At 37.0% G+C, this 19,452-nt stretch overlaps 1 protein-coding gene and 1 long non-coding RNA gene across 2 annotated transcripts in view; one reads left to right on the top strand and one right to left on the bottom strand.

Annotated features, from left to right (window-relative positions):
* mtnr1aa (melatonin receptor 1A a) overlaps positions 1 to 19,452 on the bottom strand; it is a 91,095-nt gene that overhangs the window by 19,697 nt on the left and 51,946 nt on the right.
* LOC137490653 (uncharacterized) overlaps positions 2,306 to 19,452 on the top strand; it is a 208,573-nt gene continuing 191,426 nt past the window's right edge. The window contains exons 1-6 of the long non-coding RNA XR_012405875.1: positions 2,306 to 2,415; positions 2,737 to 2,841; positions 3,859 to 3,985; positions 4,160 to 4,245; positions 4,557 to 4,599; positions 4,697 to 5,393. This is a non-coding gene — a long non-coding RNA (uncharacterized lncRNA). The remainder of the gene's footprint in view (positions 2,416 to 2,736; positions 2,842 to 3,858; positions 3,986 to 4,159; positions 4,246 to 4,556; positions 4,600 to 4,696; positions 5,394 to 19,452) is intronic.

Below are 19,452 nucleotides of genomic sequence, written 5' to 3' on the forward strand. Positions count from 1 at the left end.
AAAGTATAGAAACAGATCCAGGATGTTCCTTATATTTTATTTATTTCACCTTATTTTAACATTTAACAACACTGTTAACAAACAGAGCACTTCTGTGAGGTAGCTTGAACAATCAAGTAATAAATAGCATAAATAAGGGCTGGACGATATGGCAAAAAATTATATCATGATATATTTCTTAATATCGGTCGATACAATATAATTCTGATATAAAATTAAAATATTATTATAATTAAAATATTAACTGATATTAAAAAGACAGGAAAAAACTGCCAAGAATGCACACAAAAGATGTCTGTACCTACAAATGTTTGCAAACTATATTTGCAAAGTCTATAATACCTCCAGGTTCTTATAACTTTTTTTAAATAAAAAAGTACAAAAAGAATTATGTTCACTTTTTATTTGTATTTACAGTAGCCTTTACAAAGAGCCTTGACTTTTTTTTTTTTTGCTGAATATTTAACAATCAAAATAATACCAAAATCTTCCAATTATGACATCCACATCGTAAAAAAAAAACAGAAAAAGAATAAAAATTATGATAATAAAACAAATCAGAAAGGCTATAGGCTACATTAATATTTGCAACAGAAATTAATATTTGAGTATATTCATAGTTCTGGTTGCTTTTCATCTTGAACGTCCTTTATAGGTTTGATCTGTCTATTTATATATCTGTACACACTTTCATTATTTAACAGATTTAACACCTTTATTAATCACATTATTTCTACTTCATCAGCTTTGCAATACCCAAATTCCTGATAATTATGCTTGTGAATTTTATTTTGTAAGTTTACAAGAGTGCTATACCAGCAAGCAGCGTGTTTGTGTGTGTGTGTGTGTGTGTGTGTGTGTGTGAGTGTGTTAATTTAGGTGTTTATGCAGGGATCAAGTGTATGCAAAGATCAAGTTTATTTGTATGTGCGCGTGTATGTGGGTGTGTGCAAGCATCAGGTTATATGCGCAAGTTTCATATATGTTCATACATGCAGCTATGATGCCTCATCTTCTGACTCTCAGTATGTTTTTTTCGGGTGGAACAGATTTGATGTGTTCCCGCTGCTAGTCGGCACCACTCTCCCGCAAATTTTGCAGAGCACAGAAACTAAGTTTATCAGAACTTAAAAAGCTGAACCACTTCTACACCACTGCTTTCGTGTTTCCTCTCTCATCAACTAATTTGTCTGCATTCTTACTTGTGGAACTTGCTCTTCCAGATCTGTATTGAGGGCACTCAATACAGTGTAACTAAAACTTTCTGCGATGGAGCTGGCAGCATGTCTGTGGTGTACGTCATCACGTAAGTGACATCATGCACTTTCTGATGGCTGAGCAGGGAAAGTAACAGCCTGCCTAGCATTTTCTATTAAAACAATGTTCATATTAGAGGTTTATTAAAACAGAAAATGTAACTATATTGACTACGCTATAGATTATGTTTACAATTGGGCAAAATCCCAATCGTTGTAACATTGTAACAATACAATCTATATTTTAAATAACTATTTTAATCACCTACAATAGTCACCATACTGATATCATAACATTATTGTTTTCTTATTATATTATTCTGCTTTGTCTGTATAGTCATGCACAGAAGTGTTTGTAGGCAACTGAATTGGAAGTTCCAAAACAATCACAAAAACGAGCACACTTCTGCACTGAGGAATAAGGTCAATAGCACATGTCTTTGGACTAAGGGGAAAACCAGAGCACCCGGAGGAAACCCACGTGAACATGGGAACAACAAGCAAACTTCACACAGAAATGCTAACTGACCCCGGCGAAGCTCAAACCAGCGACTTTCTTGCTGTGAGGCAATCGTGCTACCCACTGAAAAGCCGTGAAATCTACATAATTATACATGTATACATAAATAAAAATATACTTAAAATTCTAAATATTGCACATGTACAGTTTATTACAACATACTTACAAAATGTATATTTTAGTCAGAATTATTGCTTCTTTGTTATTACTTAGAAGTTTAAGTACATTATAGTGGACAATTACAGAAGGCACATCAAAGCCTGACAGCAAAACTGAAATATTTCCATGACATTCTAACATCCACAGTTGGAGAATAAACCTGTATTAAAAGTCAAATGCTAAAATCTTAAACACATTTGTCAGCAGCACATGTATCAGAGCACTCACAAGCACAGCAAATTCATCAGAGTTAAATTCTCGGCGTTGAAGCATTTCAGAGTAAAGTGTTGACGTTAAAGAGTTAGATTTTGATAAATGAATATAATAAGAGTTAGAATAGATTTTATTCAGTGCGAAATCAAGGAGTTATCTTTTCTACACTTGGTGGAGTTATTTCCAACATCCGGGAATTCATGCAGCCCCAGTCACTGAAGAATTTTCCAGACGCCATTTTCCATCTGAGGTTTAGAACAGCAACTGGTGAGTCAAACTACCTAAATGTTGGTATTTTTACTGACTTTCTTTAAGGAAATACAGTTGTAAACATATTGTTAAGTTAATAACTTTAGAATAGAGTGACAATTTTAAACTTCTGTGGTTCATTCATGGTCGTTTGTGTATCTAGCTTAACTGCATTACTATTGACTTCTTTTCAAGAATGTTTTTATATATGCTCACGCATACATAGTGCATAAAAACATCAAATGTACATGTTCAACACATTTCTGTCACGCTTAATGCTATTTTGTGCGTTGTTACCCATCTGAAAAATAAAATCGACACTTCTCCTTTAATTTGAAGCAAACTAGCGAGGGAATCCCCGGAGCAGCCTAGCCTACTCTGCCTGGATGCTAACGGCAACACAGGACGGTTTCCATGAGCTCTGGAGTTTCTAAAACATATCTGGTGAGTAAATGAACATGCTTACTTGTAAAAGGCTTCCTGACTGAAACATATGATTGTTTGTTATTCGTGTACGTTAATTTGGTTATTTTAAACACCGCAGCTCTTTTAAACTGGTTCATTCGTGGCCGTCCATATAACGTTAGTCCATAGACTCGCGTGATAACGTACGCTTGAATTATATTAAGTGTTGACAACCATTAAAGTCGGAATGTTAACATTAATGTCTTTAAATGACCGCGTTTGCACTTTATCAGACATTTGACGTTACAGAAGTCTCCCGGAAGTTGCGGGACTAACGTTAACGTTATCCCGCAAATGCACAGAGACTCCCAGATGCCCAAGTAGATGCCCGCAAATGAATGATAATCTCCTGGAAATCGCGCGTCTCCCGCCCGGTCATTAAACACTTTGCACACCCCTCTCCACCGCATCCCTCCCAGCTCTTCAGGTACGTCGCACGCAAGTCACCCCCACCGCTCTTTCGGTACGTCGCGCGCAACTCAAAAAAAAAAAAAAAAAAAAAAAAAAAAAAAAAAAAAAACGTCGCGCGCAACTCATCTCATTGCTCTTCAGGTTCTCATCTCTCCCGCTAACGTTACCTCCCGCAAATCAACTCTGTATCCCCCGAAAATGACTTTTCCCAACTCGGGATGTCTGACGTTAGTAAGTTAGGCTATTTCTGTAGTCAGGAACATCTTAGTCAAGCTTTTTCTCCCACATGATATTGTGCTTAAAACTATAGGCTAAACTTAGCATGTACTGTACACAACATTTCCTTTTTATTAAAGACAATTTAGTGCGTTGTAAACAGCCACCTGTCTGTAAAATTAATCAACTGATTCATATTTGAGCAGCCTAATGATGATACAAGTTTGATTTGTAGATCTATTATCAATAATCAACATCTGAATCAAAAGATATCTGAAAAAGTGTGAGGCATACTTTGTGATGTTTATCTCTTTTATCTGAAGGTTATGCATATGTGTTTGATACTAATGTGTTGTTGTTTTTTAACAGCCACAGTTCTCTATACAATAACACAAGACCCTGTGACGGTGGCTGATTAGAGACGGATGGTGTATTTCCAGAGTTGGTGAAATGACCAAGCACACCTTCTTGGTCATATGTGGTGATAATAATGAAGGTATGTTTGATAAAGTTCTTTATTTGTTTCACAATAAGCTGAGAGGGTATTAGAGCATTAGAGAATAACAAATGACATGACGGTGATAAGTTTTGTATTGTGGGTGAACTGTTACTTAAATAATGTTTTGCTCTGCTTTGCACTTTTCCTCTTCTGCTTATCCTAATATTTTAGATTCTATTTGGACCTGAAACATCTGCTAGACTCCAGGAAAGGTGGCGTCAATACTGGACCTGAAAGGGCCTAACAAGTTGAATCTGGTAAAGAAACATGCACGCACACACACACACGCACACACACATGCACGCACACGCTTACAGAAAACTGTAAGTTTATGAATATTTTTTACACTGTGGCCAATATTTTGGGGAAGTCAGCATCACTAAATGATATAAAAGATTTTAAGCTCCTCTAAATTTTGCTCCAAGTGTTGTGTTAAATTCAGGATTCTGGACAGACAGCTGCCTGTTTTTCCAGTTCTAGTCATAGTGGTTAACCTAATTGTTTTTGGAGATCCAACAGTGATGTATGTGTTTTTTTCTACTTTTCCATATCCTGTCACCTCAACCAGCAGGGAGAGTCAAGTTGTGGATCATCATGAAGATTTTCAAAAGGTGACTTTAGATTTCTTGAATGTTTCATTTACTTTAAATGTTCTTTCAAATACATCATAGAATTTGATTGCAATTTGTTTTCAAACATTTTTCTTAGTCATGCTGGAGTCTTGAAGAGTTCTTAGATGAGCATCACCCTATATCCGTGCATCAGGAACCACCAGACGAGTGATCAGCAGCTGCTACATCGTCATGGATATAAAGGACATCCTGTGGCTGGGAAGCACATCTTTCACAGGACATGCTTGATGAGATTTCCTAGCTCCAGTTTGTTTTCACACATTTCACAAGTTTACAGCATTTGTACCTTCATTTAAACTGCTGTGTTTGATATGGAGGACCAAGGAAACACCAGAAGTGAAAGATTTGCACGCCAAGTTGTTTAAAATGTAATTTCACAAGAAAACTATGAGTTCAGAAGAAAACTATGAGTGACGCTATATTGAACTTTCAAATTGCTCTGATGAAACATCAAGTTTGGACCAAATGACTGAAACAGCCTTTTTGAGCACTGGTCATACATATTTTGTTAATACTGTCTGTACTAATAAAACATTTGAAGCATATTTGACATTGTTGCATTTTAAAAACTGAATGAATTGTTGAAGTGGTGAATGTTTTCAAATAAAATGTTTTTTTATTTTGTAATTTACAGTCTTTCTTCGGTGTCAATGTGCCAACCCTTTTGAAAGTGTTGATTTAAGTCTGTTTTGAGTGGACCCCATGAGACACTTTCAAAGGGTTGAAATTAACACCCATAGAGTTGTTTTGGGTCCCCATATTTTGCTGTGAGGGCAAACCTCTTCAGTGTTAACTAGATAGTACAAGTCATTTTAAAGCCCTAAATATAAAATATGACTCATGTCACAAATTGGATTATGCACTTTACATACGGCAGCTTAGCCTGTGTCCTGTGCTATTTTACACCTGAATCAAACTATTCATATTCTAATATTACATATTCATGTAAACAGTACTCCTACATATCATATTGTTCAAAGGAAATACAGTGATATACTGTAGCGCTATTCCCTATGATATATAAAAATAATATTTAACAAATTCAGACTTTTTTTTAATTTGGTAAATACAAGGGATGTAGCGATATCAGAATTTCACGGTACGATAATACCTCGGTATGAATGGCACAGTACGGTTTTATTGAATAATTTACAGAAATAACAAAACTAATGAAAAGACTCAAAAAAAGTGCCAAAAGTGTTTCTTTACCTTAGTACAGAACATATCAATGACATACAAATTAGCCATCTATCTGTAAGTTTCGAAACAGGAACTTCAATTCTCTTTAATTTTAATAACAAAAAACTATTAAACCACATAAAAAAAAAAAAAAAAAAAAGTTTAATTTAGTATTGTTGAAAACTCATCACATTCAACATTTAATCACTCACTCACTTAGATAGAGATGGGTTTTTAAGGAAAATTATCATATAACTATAATCTGGTAAAAGCTGGGATCTCTGGGCATGTCCCCTGCAACAGTAAAATAACCCTCTCATTTGGGACTGAGGTTTCTGGGACAGAGAGATATGATTTAGCCAAGGTTGACAGCAGTGGGTAACGTTGCGCATTGTCTTTCCACCACTTGAGAGGACAAGCCATGAGTGAGATAGAGGTCTCTTTGCGGTACAAGTCAATGTCTGCATCAATCTAACAAGTGTGCCGTGTTCTGCAGTCCCCATGACTGTTTTTAGTCATATTCCCGACTTATATTTCACCACAGTCTGGCAGTGCCTGCATACTGTTTTTTTCTTTGTCTGTCACCTTTTCCGTATCTTTTTAGAAAGAAACCGAAATGCTTCTACACATCCGATTTAAAACCGGCTTTAGGTTCAATCATTTCCAGCTATTTTTCTTCCCCGCTACTAGCTACACACTCCATTTCCGCATTACTGGATCTGTATAGTGACAACAGACCGCAAAGGATGATGGCCACGCCTAGGTTCATTCGTCTAAGCAAACTTTTCTCAGAAAAATAGTTTTATTGAGTCATGCGCCGATGTGTAACGAGGAGACTGACACGGAGGGATCCATTATGCAGTATTTATTAAATCCCAACTTCACTCAAACACACAATATACACTGGAGTGCACACACACATCCACAGTAGTAGTATGGGTAACAAGAATGGTGATGAACAGACACAGAGTGAGTTACCAGGCATGAGTGGAGGGGAGAGAGTGAGAATCAGAGTCCGTTATGCAGGCTTGGGTCGAGGGCAGGCAGCAAGGATCAGAGTCCGTATAACAGGCGTGGTTCGTGGGCAGGCAGAGAGAGTCAGAGTCCATATACAAGCGTGGGTCGTGGGCAGGCAGAAGGCGAAGCAAAGTAAGAGGCAGGCTGGAGTCGTACACGAGAGATCAGGCTGGGAATAACGCTCAGTAATGTTGGCCGGGGCTGAACAAGACTTCGCACTGACTGAGTGTTTGAGTGCAGCTTATATGAGGTACGTGGGTCGTTAACCAGATTGAGATCCGGTGTCTGTGCAATCAGTGTAGATGGATGATGTAATGCTTAAAGTCCGGAGATGGTGGCCTCTGCTGGCCAGTGAGGGGAATGACCGGGACCGAGTCGGTGACACTATGGTAACATTGAAAAAAATTACTATTGTGGTATGACGTTATTTACAATATTGTTACATCCCCAGTAAATACAGATTACATTAACATTACATTGTACACATCAATATTAAATAGAAATATTATTTTTCAGTAGAAGTATAAACAGTTGAAGTCAGAATTATTAGCCCCCTTTTGATATTTTGTTTCTTTTTTAAATATTTCTCAAATTATGGTTAACAAAGCAAGGAAATTTTCCCAGTATGTCTGATAATATATTTTTTTTTCTGGAGAAAGTCTTATTTGTTTTATTTTGGCAAGAATAAAAGCAGTTTTTAATTTTTTGAAAAATATTTTGAGGACAATATTATTAGCCCTTTTAAGCTATATTTCCGATAATCTACAGAACAAACCATCATTAAACAATAACTTGCCTAATTACCCTAACCTGCCTAGTTAACCTAATTAAGCCTTTAAATGTCACTTTAAGCTGTATAGAAGTGTCTTGAAAAATATCTAGTCAAATATTATTTACTGTCATCATGGCAAAGATAAAATAAATCAGTTATTAGAAATGAGTTAATAAAACTAATATGTTTAGAAATGTGCTGACAAAATCTTCTCTCCGTTAAACAGAAAATGGGGGGAAAATAAACAGTTAATAATTCAGGGGGGCTAATAATTCTGACTTCAACTGTATATGTATTTATATTTCAGTGATTGTTGTGTATTTAAGCTCAAGTGGTCCTTTCTGCTTGTCTCTTTATTGTTAACTTGTGCATCATCTTCTGGTTATTCCTGTGCGTTTAATATATTTTTTTAATAAAGAGCGTCCAGTGCAGCTAGAGATTCAGCTTCATTTCATCCTTGTTGAAAACCAACAGTGACAAAAACAATAACAGTAGCATCAACATCATGACTTGCACATTTGCAAGATGTAAGATCTAGCTGTGCACGCAATGCATTTTGGAATGCACGTAATTTGTAGATTAATTGAAATTTTTTTATTAATTAAATAAAATGATTTTATGAAATTTTACCATAATGTTTTTTTTTTCTTTTTAAGATTTTTGATTTCTTAAAATTTCAAGAAAGTTCAGATTCAGGAAATGCTAAAGTTTATAGCTTGCAGGACTATGAATTTAAGTAAAAAGTTAAGATTATGCAATGCAGTGTTTTAAATTTGAACACTGAGTTTCTGGGTCTAAATACTGTAAGACTGTTATAAATTGTTACTGTTTATTTCCTTTGTATATTTAAATTATTATATTTACTTATGCTTGTTCATTATTTCATATACAGATACACTCCAAATAGGGCTGCACGATTAATCGAAAAAAGATCATGATCTCAATTCGACCTCAGCTTTTCTAAGATTCAGCCAATTATATTTTCAAGGTCAGGAAAGAAGCATAAAGGCAGTTGCACAAGTTTTCACATTGCTTTATATATATATATATATATATATATATATATATATATATATATATATATATATATATATATATATATATATATATATATATATATATATATATGTTGCTCAGCAACATGGACACATTTAAATTATGTTAAAAGTGCCACATACTGTATTTATAAGGTATAATTCATCCAAAAATGTCATCTCTGACTTAATGTAGTGACGTATTCACCGCCGCGAAATAACATATGAGCTAATGCATTGATTGTTTACTACTCAAAGGATGCGCGCAAGCCTGCGAATGAATGCTACCTTAGAATCTGTGTAGGCTGTGAATAACAGGTAATAAAGTTGTATATAGTGTTTCAGTTGCACTAAGCGCACGGGAAGTATGATTTGCATGTTTGTTTTTTTCTGAAAGTGACGGCAGCCATGACATGATGAGTACACTCGGCACTGAAAGTGAAACCGAAAGTGTCACATCATTTAAATAATTATATCGCATATTAGAGTTATGATTACGACAATCACTTGATATATTTTTCTTACATAGTGAACACAAAGTGTTGTGCATGAAAATAAAAGTTTACTGGGTCAGTATAACTACTCTAGCCTATATAATGTTGAATGTAATTTAAGTGGGAATCTGATAAAAATGGTCTAATAATGTTGTCAATGACAAGCATATGTCTCATTCGTCTTCATTTTACATCTACAGAATCATGAGAAGATTGTGATCTTGATTTTAAGCAAAAAAATAAATAAATGTGATTTTCATTTTAGCCAGAATCGTGCAGCCCTAACTCCAAATCACATCAATCAATAAAAAACAGAAGTGATGTAAATCTATTCAATAATTATTGTTTTGTCACTTTAGTGACGAGCATGATCCTCAAAAATCATTTCTTTATAAACGTTGCAACAAATTGGGGCTTAAAATCTTCAGGTGTTTGGGTCACCCTAAAGAAACTTCCATTCATGAGTGAATTTTGAAAGAAAGGTGGTTTGATGAATAATTACACTTTAATTCTTGTAAAACATGAATTAAGATATAATCTTGTTAACCCAAACCTAAAGTGGTATCATTATTATTTTTTTAGTAGACCAAAATTAAACAATTATCTGTGTATGTACTGCATTTCAAGAGCTGTTTGATTTGCCAGGTTAGCAGTGTTGCCTCACTGCAAGAAGGTCACTAGTTTGAGCCCTGGCTGGGCCAGTTGGTATTTCTGTGTGGAGTTTGCATGTTCTCCCCATGTTCACATGGGTTTTCTCCGGGTGCTGCAGTTTCCCCCACAGCCCAAACACATGCAGTACAGGTGAATTGAATAAGCTAAATTGGCCCCAGTGTATGTGTGTGAATGAGTGTGTATCAGTGTTTTCCAGTACTGGGTTGCGGCTGGAAGGGCATCCATTGCGTAACACATGCTACAAGTTGCCGATTCATTCTGCTTTGGAAACCCCTGATAAATAAGGGACTAAGTCGAAGAAAAATTAATTAATAGAAAGTGAATGAGAGGGCACATAACCTTCTTTAAGAAGGAAAGCATAAGTGCATTAAAAAAACTGGATATTACCTTTACCAGTGACCATTACACCAAACGTGCTTAAAGCATGATAAGCTTCAGATTCTCACACTGACATTGCTAACTGCATAAGTAGCAGTAAAATCACCAATTGGCTCGAACATCCCATTTTTGCAGCAAAGGTGACAGAGAACTGCACAGGGCAGCACAACTCTCAAATACAGTCATTACTAACCTTTCCACAGTCAGTGGATAGCAGTTTGGATATGCACATAAACAACGATGAAAACCCATTCACTGAATAAATTCCTCTATGTCCATCCAAAAAGTAAAATTTTGCTTCAACAGATGATTTAAATTGCAGAACCTTCGCTCTCATCTCATCTCACCGCTTACCACATCAAATGTAGATTCAATAACTCTTCTTTAGAATCATCTGGCATCCACTTCCAAATGCACTCGTTTTCTAGAAAGCGATTTTTATTCTCCTAAACGCACTGGATTGAAATGTAGGACGTTTCCACATTGGATTGAAAATGGAGGCTTTAATTCACAAATGTTTTACAGTACAAAACATTCTAATGCACATTTGTGTGCATAGAGTCAATTTAAAACACTAGCCAATGAGTCTCCTCACCAGCTAATTCCAACATAAACAAGAGTTTTACATCACTAAGCGTAATCAAGCATCACAATTTAACCACTTAGTTTATTTAAAACAAAATCTCATGTACACTCAAAATATTACTTTTGCTTCTTTTTCAAACTGAACTGAACCAACACACTTTTTTAAGTTTATTAATTGTTTATGTTTAATCCACTTACATTTGTAAAACTAATAAAGTTAACTGGTAACACTTTATTTAATGGTCCTTTTCAGTATTAGTAGACTGTCTGCCTAATATATGTTGTTACTGCTCCTACAACAGACATTTATACTAAAGCCAACTTACACTAACCCCAACCTAACAATCTAATTATAATCAAATGAGAAATACTTGGCATGTAGATGCAATGCAACTTAAATACAACAACAGGACCATCAAAATAAAGGGCCAATCCTATTTTTGTACCCCTACCCCTTCCCCTTCATCCATTACAACCGAGGGTTAAGGGGAAGGGCTTCAAAATGTGCCACTAAGAATTAGGACAGCACTACAGCACCTGCACCTGTCATCATATGTCATCGTGAGCTCCTGCTTCATATGACGATCGTGACTGCTGTAGTTATTCCAGTTGAGCTATTTTTTGGTATTTATCTTCAGGAAATCACTGAAGGCAAATATTATGTTATCATAACGTTCTAATGTGGCAATAAGATCGTAAACGTACTGTGTATTTACACAGTGGCCATATTCATCTATGTAAACACACGAAAACAACACTTACATTATAGCAGACACTGTAAAAAGCTAATTCCCAGCCACTAAACTTTTCTGACAGAGTACTCCAGTGTCATTGAGTGTCAGAATGTTGTGGGACTGCTGTACAGGAGTTATTATTTTGGATTATAATCACAAAATTCACAAGATCACAAGTTTTTTTTTTGTGTTTTTTTTAAAGCATGAAGTAAAAAAACGAAAGTGGTTATGAATTAATTAAAACATGTTTGTTTGTCGTAAAAATTTGTAATAATGACAAAAAATTACTAATTTGTGGATCTCCTTCCGGGTTCAGCAATACTGCTGTTGTGGCTGGTGTATTCAGGGAAAATTTCTTACTCCTTGGCTTCGAGTGTGGTCCTGAAAAATCTTTGTTCGAAGGGCTATTCACCCCTTCCCCTTAGCCCTACACCTTCAAGCTAAAGAGAATTGGGACACGCCTACCCCTTGATGTAAGGGGTAAGGGGAAGGGCAGGGGTAGAAGGGGTAGAATTGGGATTGGGCCAGTTAACCGAACCAATTTGTGCTAGGACGATCCAATTGTGTGAAACCCTGCATTTTTTTTTTACAGTGTAAATAAATTTTAATTACCTTTATACATTTTTCAAATGCAGACTGTGAGTAAAATTACTATGTCAGGCATTAAAACATAAAAATAGAGCTTAAATAAGTCAAGATTGCATATGCATGCTAATTACACTATTTAATTAATTCAGTTTGTTTTTTCAAATAAAAAAGTGAGTGAATGTGTATGCAAGGTAATTATTGTTAATACTAAAAGTATACCACACTATAACTGCTGGTGAAAAAATAAAAATATTTAAAAAATATCTAAATTTGTAATGAGAACAGAAAATATAAAAACAAAAATGAACATGAACAGCCAACTTATCCAGCATATGTTTTACACAGTGAATGTCCTTCCAGCTGCAACCCATCACTGGGAAACACCCATACTCTCATTCACACACACACACACACTACCGACAATTTAGCTTACCCAGTTCACTTATACCACATGTCTTTGGACTTGTGGGGGAAACCAGAGCACCCAAAGGAAACCCATTTAAACACAGGGAGAACATGCAAATTCCACACAGAAGTGCTGGAAGTGCCAACTGGCCCAGCTGAATCTCGAACCAGCAACCTTCTTGTCATGATATAAGTCTCTTGCCTTCTCTATACTGTAAGTCATATGTATTTTACAGTATGTATTATATTATATTAGAATCCTTGGAATCATAAAAAGCATCACGGACAGTATAATACATCAATAAATCCGATTTCTGCTTGAAAATGAGCAGTTTGGTCATAATTGCAGAAAATAACACAAATCAAGCATATTGTGTTGGACAGCAGGGAGCCTTTGATTCCAAAAGTTTGAGAGCCACTGTCTTATATAAAAAGACAGTTCATAGATGCCATCAAGCACTTCCAACCAAAAAAAAAGAGCAGAACAATTCATATCATCTCTGCTCAGTCATGCCTTTATCTTCTCTCTTTGTCTCTTGGCATTGCTTGCCTGCTTGAATTAAGAACAGCAGAGACTGCTGGAGTGAACAGATTTCTTCATGACGCATGAACAGACGTCTCTCTTTTTCTCTTCTTTTTGACTTTTCCTGTCTCCCTGATGAAACATACTTGTTTGCAAAAAATGAGTGATTCTACAATTGAAAATGCGTGTCTTTCTTTCAATCTGTAATATTTATTTATTTGATAATTTGTCACTCTTTGTCATGGATCACAGTTTTCTTACAGGCCATAGCAGTATAATATTTCATGGAAAAAACTAAAGATTATATATATCTTAAAATCATACATTGTTTTTGTCTTTTTGTCTATGTATTATTGTGTAATGAAAATATTCTAAATTTACTTACATATTCTTATTATTTCTTTAAATTAATAAAAGTTCTAAATAGTAATTCTTCTGTTTCTATAATATTAAATAGTTTGAAATTTAAAACTTTTATTAAATTTAGTCTCAATTCAGGAGTTCACACCATATGCTTGGCGCTATTAGCAGGTTTGACATGCTGTCCCCGGAAAGAAACCTGAGCTCGGAGATGATTGAGCCCAGGGCTCCTGTCCAGTCAATAAGCATAAAAGGGGGTCGGAGATCAGGTAGGTCTCGAAACTCCCCCAGAAAAGGGAGGAAAAGGAGGAGATGGGGTGGAAGGGGGGATTCTTCTAAAATGAAGATAAGGCAGTAGGGCGAATTAGGTCTATTTATTGTAAGCTTGATGAGAGGCCAGCTGTGATCAAGCATGTTACGTGCTCCTCCCGAAATTAGTTTGTAAAACTAATTTTACTTTTAATTTTAGAACTTCACTTCTGTTACTGCACTTGCATTTAAACTGGAAAAATATTCTTAAAACTGTATATGAAGGGAAATAAAAATTGTTTTTGTACCAAGAGTAATTTTGTAAATCTCAAATCTCGTACTGCAAAATAAAAAGTTACCACTAAACCTTACCAGAGACTGGTAGTATGTTATTTATAGACACATATACACTATACCAACCATCCATTACATTCTGTCTTAATATTATGCACACTGCTTGTCTGCGTTGCGAGTGGCAGCATTCAGTGTATGTATATAGCAGTGTGATATGGCTGTATATCGGCACTGGTGGGAGGCGTGTGTAGTGTTCCATCAGCAACAATTTACAGCCATATTGCACGGCTACGAGTGTGTTATTGCGTTTATACAACAGTTCGTCAGTATCATTTATGTATTTATTTGACCATAGCCTCACTCTTTTTATTCATTATTTTGCCGCAGCTCCACTTTTTTTTTTTTTTTTTCTCGCAGCCCCATGAGCAAACTGCAGCCTGCAGGTTAATGATGACGTAACTATCATTCAACAGCAAACAGCGGCACCTTAGTGAATACAAGAATTTGAATAATTAATATCAATGAATATTACACCTGTTCAATAAAAATCAGATGATTCACTACATTAATAACTCTGACATAACTTGATCTGAAATCTAAAAACCGAGAGAAAAGATTAAACCATTGTGGTCCATTGGGCTGTGCGTTGGGTTACAACACTGCCAACCCGAGTTCGAATCTGACTTAATTAATTATTTTTTTTATTTTTAGTGTTAAGATATATAATACTGTTTTGGTTACTTATGTAGTTGTAAATATTTAATTTTTATTTTTTGTGTGACCACCGTTACAAAGGACTGGATATCTATAAAGAATTTTGCACAGAATATATATATTCAGATATTGCAGGAAAGGACATTGTGTTGTTTTAAAGAATGGTGTTGGAGATTTAGATACCCTTTAATGTTCTCATATTTACGAAAAACATTTGAAGTTCTAAAGCAGCTGTTTCCTTGAAAAAGACATGATAGTGTCATTAGAAACTGAATTGGAAATGTTGTATTTTAATAGTCAGTCATGAACTGAGGTGGGTCGGTTAAAGGCTTGAAACTCCAGGGCTGAAAAGGAGTCCCACTCCGGCCCTGGCTGTAGCGACCCCTTATTAATCAGAGACTGAGCTGAAGGATAGTGAGTGAGTAAGCAAATGTTTTGAGGCAATATATTTCTACAAGTGTTTTGTGTAATTTGAACCCACAGTGCAGGTTTGCTGACAACTCAACTGTTTTCTGCTGGTGTTGCCTGAACAAAACCGCCAAGTGTGGACCGTTTGAACTCTCCATTAGAAAAAAGCTCCAACTAACACTTCACTTCTCTGTGCTCTTATTCCTAATGTATGATCACAACCTGGTGCCCACGCACTCTCACGGATGGTTTGCGGCCAGAGCGCAACTGGACCTTGTGTCATGGGTGTTATGCCGCAGCTTGTGGACGGTGTGACGGTACCTGTCCTACAAGCTCAGCGTCTCCCTTGAGCGAGCAGAGATGACAAAACACCACAGGTGGTGTCACACTCAGCGTCAGGCAAGTTGGGAGCAAAGTTGGAGAGACACGAGCTGACAGATCCGTGCCAGAGTCTCTGGAACACACACACACACACACACACACACACATATTCACACGAACACTGAAATAGAGGTGGAGACGGAGAAATACACACAGTGCTACTGAGGCCTTCACCCAGTCAGATGTCAGGTTTGAGCCCAAGTCATCAAACGCGCACACACACATATATACACTCCGCCGGTCTTCATGCTGACAGGACTGTCAGTTCTAGTTCTCGTCCAGCTGAGTGTCAAGCATTAGGCTGTCCTATTCAGACAAACATGTCCTCCAAGTGCAGTGGCGTGTGGTGGTGTTCAGAAAAAGAGGAGACAAGCTTTATTCTCTCAACTTCTTGGTGTGAAGTCTGGTGTGATGCTATGATGGAAAAAGATTCATTGGGCACCTATTTTACCCTATTTTCAAGGTTCAATATAAGTCTTTGGTGTCTCCAGAATGTGTCTGTAAAGTTTCAGTTCAAAACACCCATCAGAATATTTATTATACCTTTAAAAATATTAGATTTTCTGCTCTGAATAACACTGTAACTGTTTTTGTAGCCTGTGCCTTTAATTCTAGTTCTTTCCGCCCACTGTTCCCACAGGCCTGTCAGAGTGTGCCCTAATCTCCACCTCAGCTGCGTCAAATAAACACCACAGAGACAGACATGAAGGGAGCAGATCTCATATAACGTTTCTGAGAAATACTACAGTAAGAACTTTCCCAATGATTATTTGATTTATTTGTTGTGGAGTTAATTCAAGCCTTTCTGCAACAATGAGCATACCTGCCAACTTTTGTTAATGAAAATCTGGGAGACCAGATGACAGAAGACTAGAGAGGTGGTGGTGGTGGTGGTGTGCGCGAACCGAAGAGCCAGGTGGGGAGGGAGGTTGGGTGATCGCTAACTGAAAAGTGGGGGGTGTGGGGGTTAGAACTGAAGGGGGGGGGGGGGGGGGGGGGGGGGGGGGGGGGGTTTGCGCAAACTCATGAGCGGTGGTGTGGGGTGGGGTATGTGAAATTCCAGGAGTTTTCCAGGAGATAGACCAAAACGGGAAAGGGGTCTGAAATACTGGAGACTCCCGGGAAAAACGGGAGTGCTGGCAGGAATGAGCCACACACAATGTAGTTACAAAGTTCACGGACGCACATACACAGCACGCGTTTAACTTTGCATTGATTTTGCCCGGTAAATGTGACAGGATGCATGTTAATATCCACTGCTGTATAATTATTCTTTATGTTAATGTACAAAATAAACCTGATTTAACATCCACAAACTGGGATTGAATCGTCTTCTTTTATAATTGTCCTGACACGCGGCTGTGGTGATAAAGTAAAGAAAGCGCAATTCATTACAAACCTGCACTGTTTTAAAAATGTTTCACACTTTTAAAACTCATTCTTGAGGTGCAGATGATCACAAAGAGTTGAACAGATCTTTTAATCCCAGTTTCTTTGCACACATGCTGTCTTGTTGATATGATTATATGAGTTACTACAGACACATGTTAATATGCGGCTATCAATCAAATCAGCGGACAGGGAAACCGCACTCCTACGTCACGTTGCGGTGGGCCTTAAAATGGAAAGAATTTTAATCCTATATTACCATAAGGAAATAAAAAAACATAGACTTATTGTGTTTATATCATTCCAATATGACTGTGGACACACCATACCACATACAGTTCTGTCTGAAAGTTGATTTTTATCATTACTGCCCTTTAACCCTTAAAGACCAAAACAGCCACCCGCGGCTAAAAATAATTATTGTTCTTAAATGTTTAATAACTTTTGATCCTCTGATCCGATCCGTACAAAAGAAGAGAGTCTCAGCTTTCTATCGCAGTAAAACATTACATTCATGGACCTTCGAAGGCTCCGGAATCGGTGTGGTTACGTCATCATATTTTGACAATGCTGATTTGACAAAGGAACACTCGTGGCTTGTGTCTCTGGACAAACCAGACATGATGCATTGATGCATTGTCCCTCCTCCATGCCTTTATGCTTAATGGCAGAATAATAAGAGATATATATATTTTTTTTGAGAAATTGTTAAAACTTTTCTTAAAAGTCTAGTTTACATACAATAAGATTATTATGTCTCTAAAAAAGCTGAGATGATGGTGTCAGGGTGTTGGAAGTTTCTGATTGGCTAATGAACAACATTTGAGTTAATCGGAGGCACAACTGTAGAATAGCATTTAAGGAAAACCTCAAACACACTGCTTCCTTGTGTGACAACATGGGAAAATCAACAAGCCAGAATCAGCAAAAAAGCCAGAATACAATTTGCTAAATTACAATGGGAAAACGACTAATTTTTAAACACATGTCCTGTGGTCTGATGGAACTAAGATTCAACTGTTTGACCATAATGACCAGTGTTACATTTGGAGGAAAAGCTTACAAGGGGAAAGCTTACAAGCTTAGAAACACCATGCCAACTGTGAAGTACGGGGGCGGCAACATGTTGTGGGGCTGTTTTGTTGCAGGAGGGACTGGTCCACTTCACAGCATAGATGGCATCATGAAGAAAAAACATTATGTAGAAATACTGAAACAACATCTCAAAACATCAGCCAGGAAATAAAAACTTGGCCACAAATGGGTCTTCCAAATGGACCATGACCTTAAGTATACTGCCAAATTAGTTAAAATGTGCTTTAAGGACAACAGAGTGAATGTTTTGGAGTGGCCATCACAAAGCCCTGACCTCAATCCTACAGAAAATTTGTGGACAGAGTTAAAATAAAACGTGCGAGCAAGACAGTCAAAAAAATCTGACTCAGTTACACCAGGGGCCTCATGTATCAACTCTGCGTACGCACAAAAACTTTGCGTACGCCAGGTTTCACGCTCAGAATGGTTTGGATTTACTAACAATGAACTGAACGTGGGAATGTGCGCAGCTTCACGGCAGCTTTCTGGCTGGTGTACGCACATTTTTTGTGCGTGTCTGTTTTATTTCAATTGGCGACTCCTTAAGGCAGTTGTGTTAAATTCCTCTCTACAAAGTGTCAGAGCCTTGCAATGGCAGCTGTATGAGACGGGTTCATCTAGCAGGTATATAAGGTTTCCATACCATACATTTGACCAGCTAAACATTAAAGCACAATTTGCAACAGCCGCCTGTTTTCCCAATGTAATCTGATCGATCTACCGCACGCACATTGCTATAAAGACACTATCTGAAGATGAATTTGCATGCGTGAATCAGAAACATTTCCATTCAATAAATATGCAAATAAAATATGATGCACAAACTTATTGATGATTCCTACTTGTCTTTCTCGTGATAAATAGTGGGCAAAATCTGATATGTAGCGGGGGAAAAAAGAAGAAAGAGTTCATCAGACGCCGGATTCGAGCCGAGTTCATACTCGAACGTGTCAATACATGATCACATGCGTCTTACGAGCTGCGCCACTGAGACTGTTAAGGGTCCTGCAACATTTTACAGCTATAAATCACACTATTTCTTTTTTTTAATGCACTCAGTGCGATGTTCAGACCCAACTGTGTTAACCGCATCAGCTAAACTCTCCCACTCTTTTCTTTTGTTTTTAATTCCGGAGAACAAACTTGCAAATAACACTGCTTTTCTCCGGTCTACCTCCGAAAGCAGCACCTCCAATTCACATTTTGTTCAAAGTTTCTCTTTTTGCTTGCTTTTGCCTTTGCTTTTTCGTTGGGTTTTGCCATTAGCATAGTCATTAGCATATTCATACGGTGGAGGAGGCAGGGAGGGGTTTTGTGCTCGTGCATGTTGCGCTCAGTTTAACGTTCATTCAGATGTACAAAAGAATATGCGTGAGATTCGGCGTACGCAGTGTTTCATACATCTGAATTTTTTTCTGCGTACGCACATTTACAGCTTTGTGCGTACGCAATGTTTTAGTAAGATTTCCACGTAAGTCTTCGTACATGAGGCCTCAGTTCTGTCAGGAGGAATAAGCCAAAATTTCTGCAAACTATTGTGAGAAGCTTGTGAAAAGATAAC

This window comes from Danio rerio, chromosome 1 (assembly GCF_049306965.1).
Source record: "Danio rerio strain Tuebingen ecotype United States chromosome 1, GRCz12tu, whole genome shotgun sequence".
NCBI lineage: Eukaryota > Metazoa > Chordata > Actinopteri > Cypriniformes > Danionidae > Danio > Danio rerio.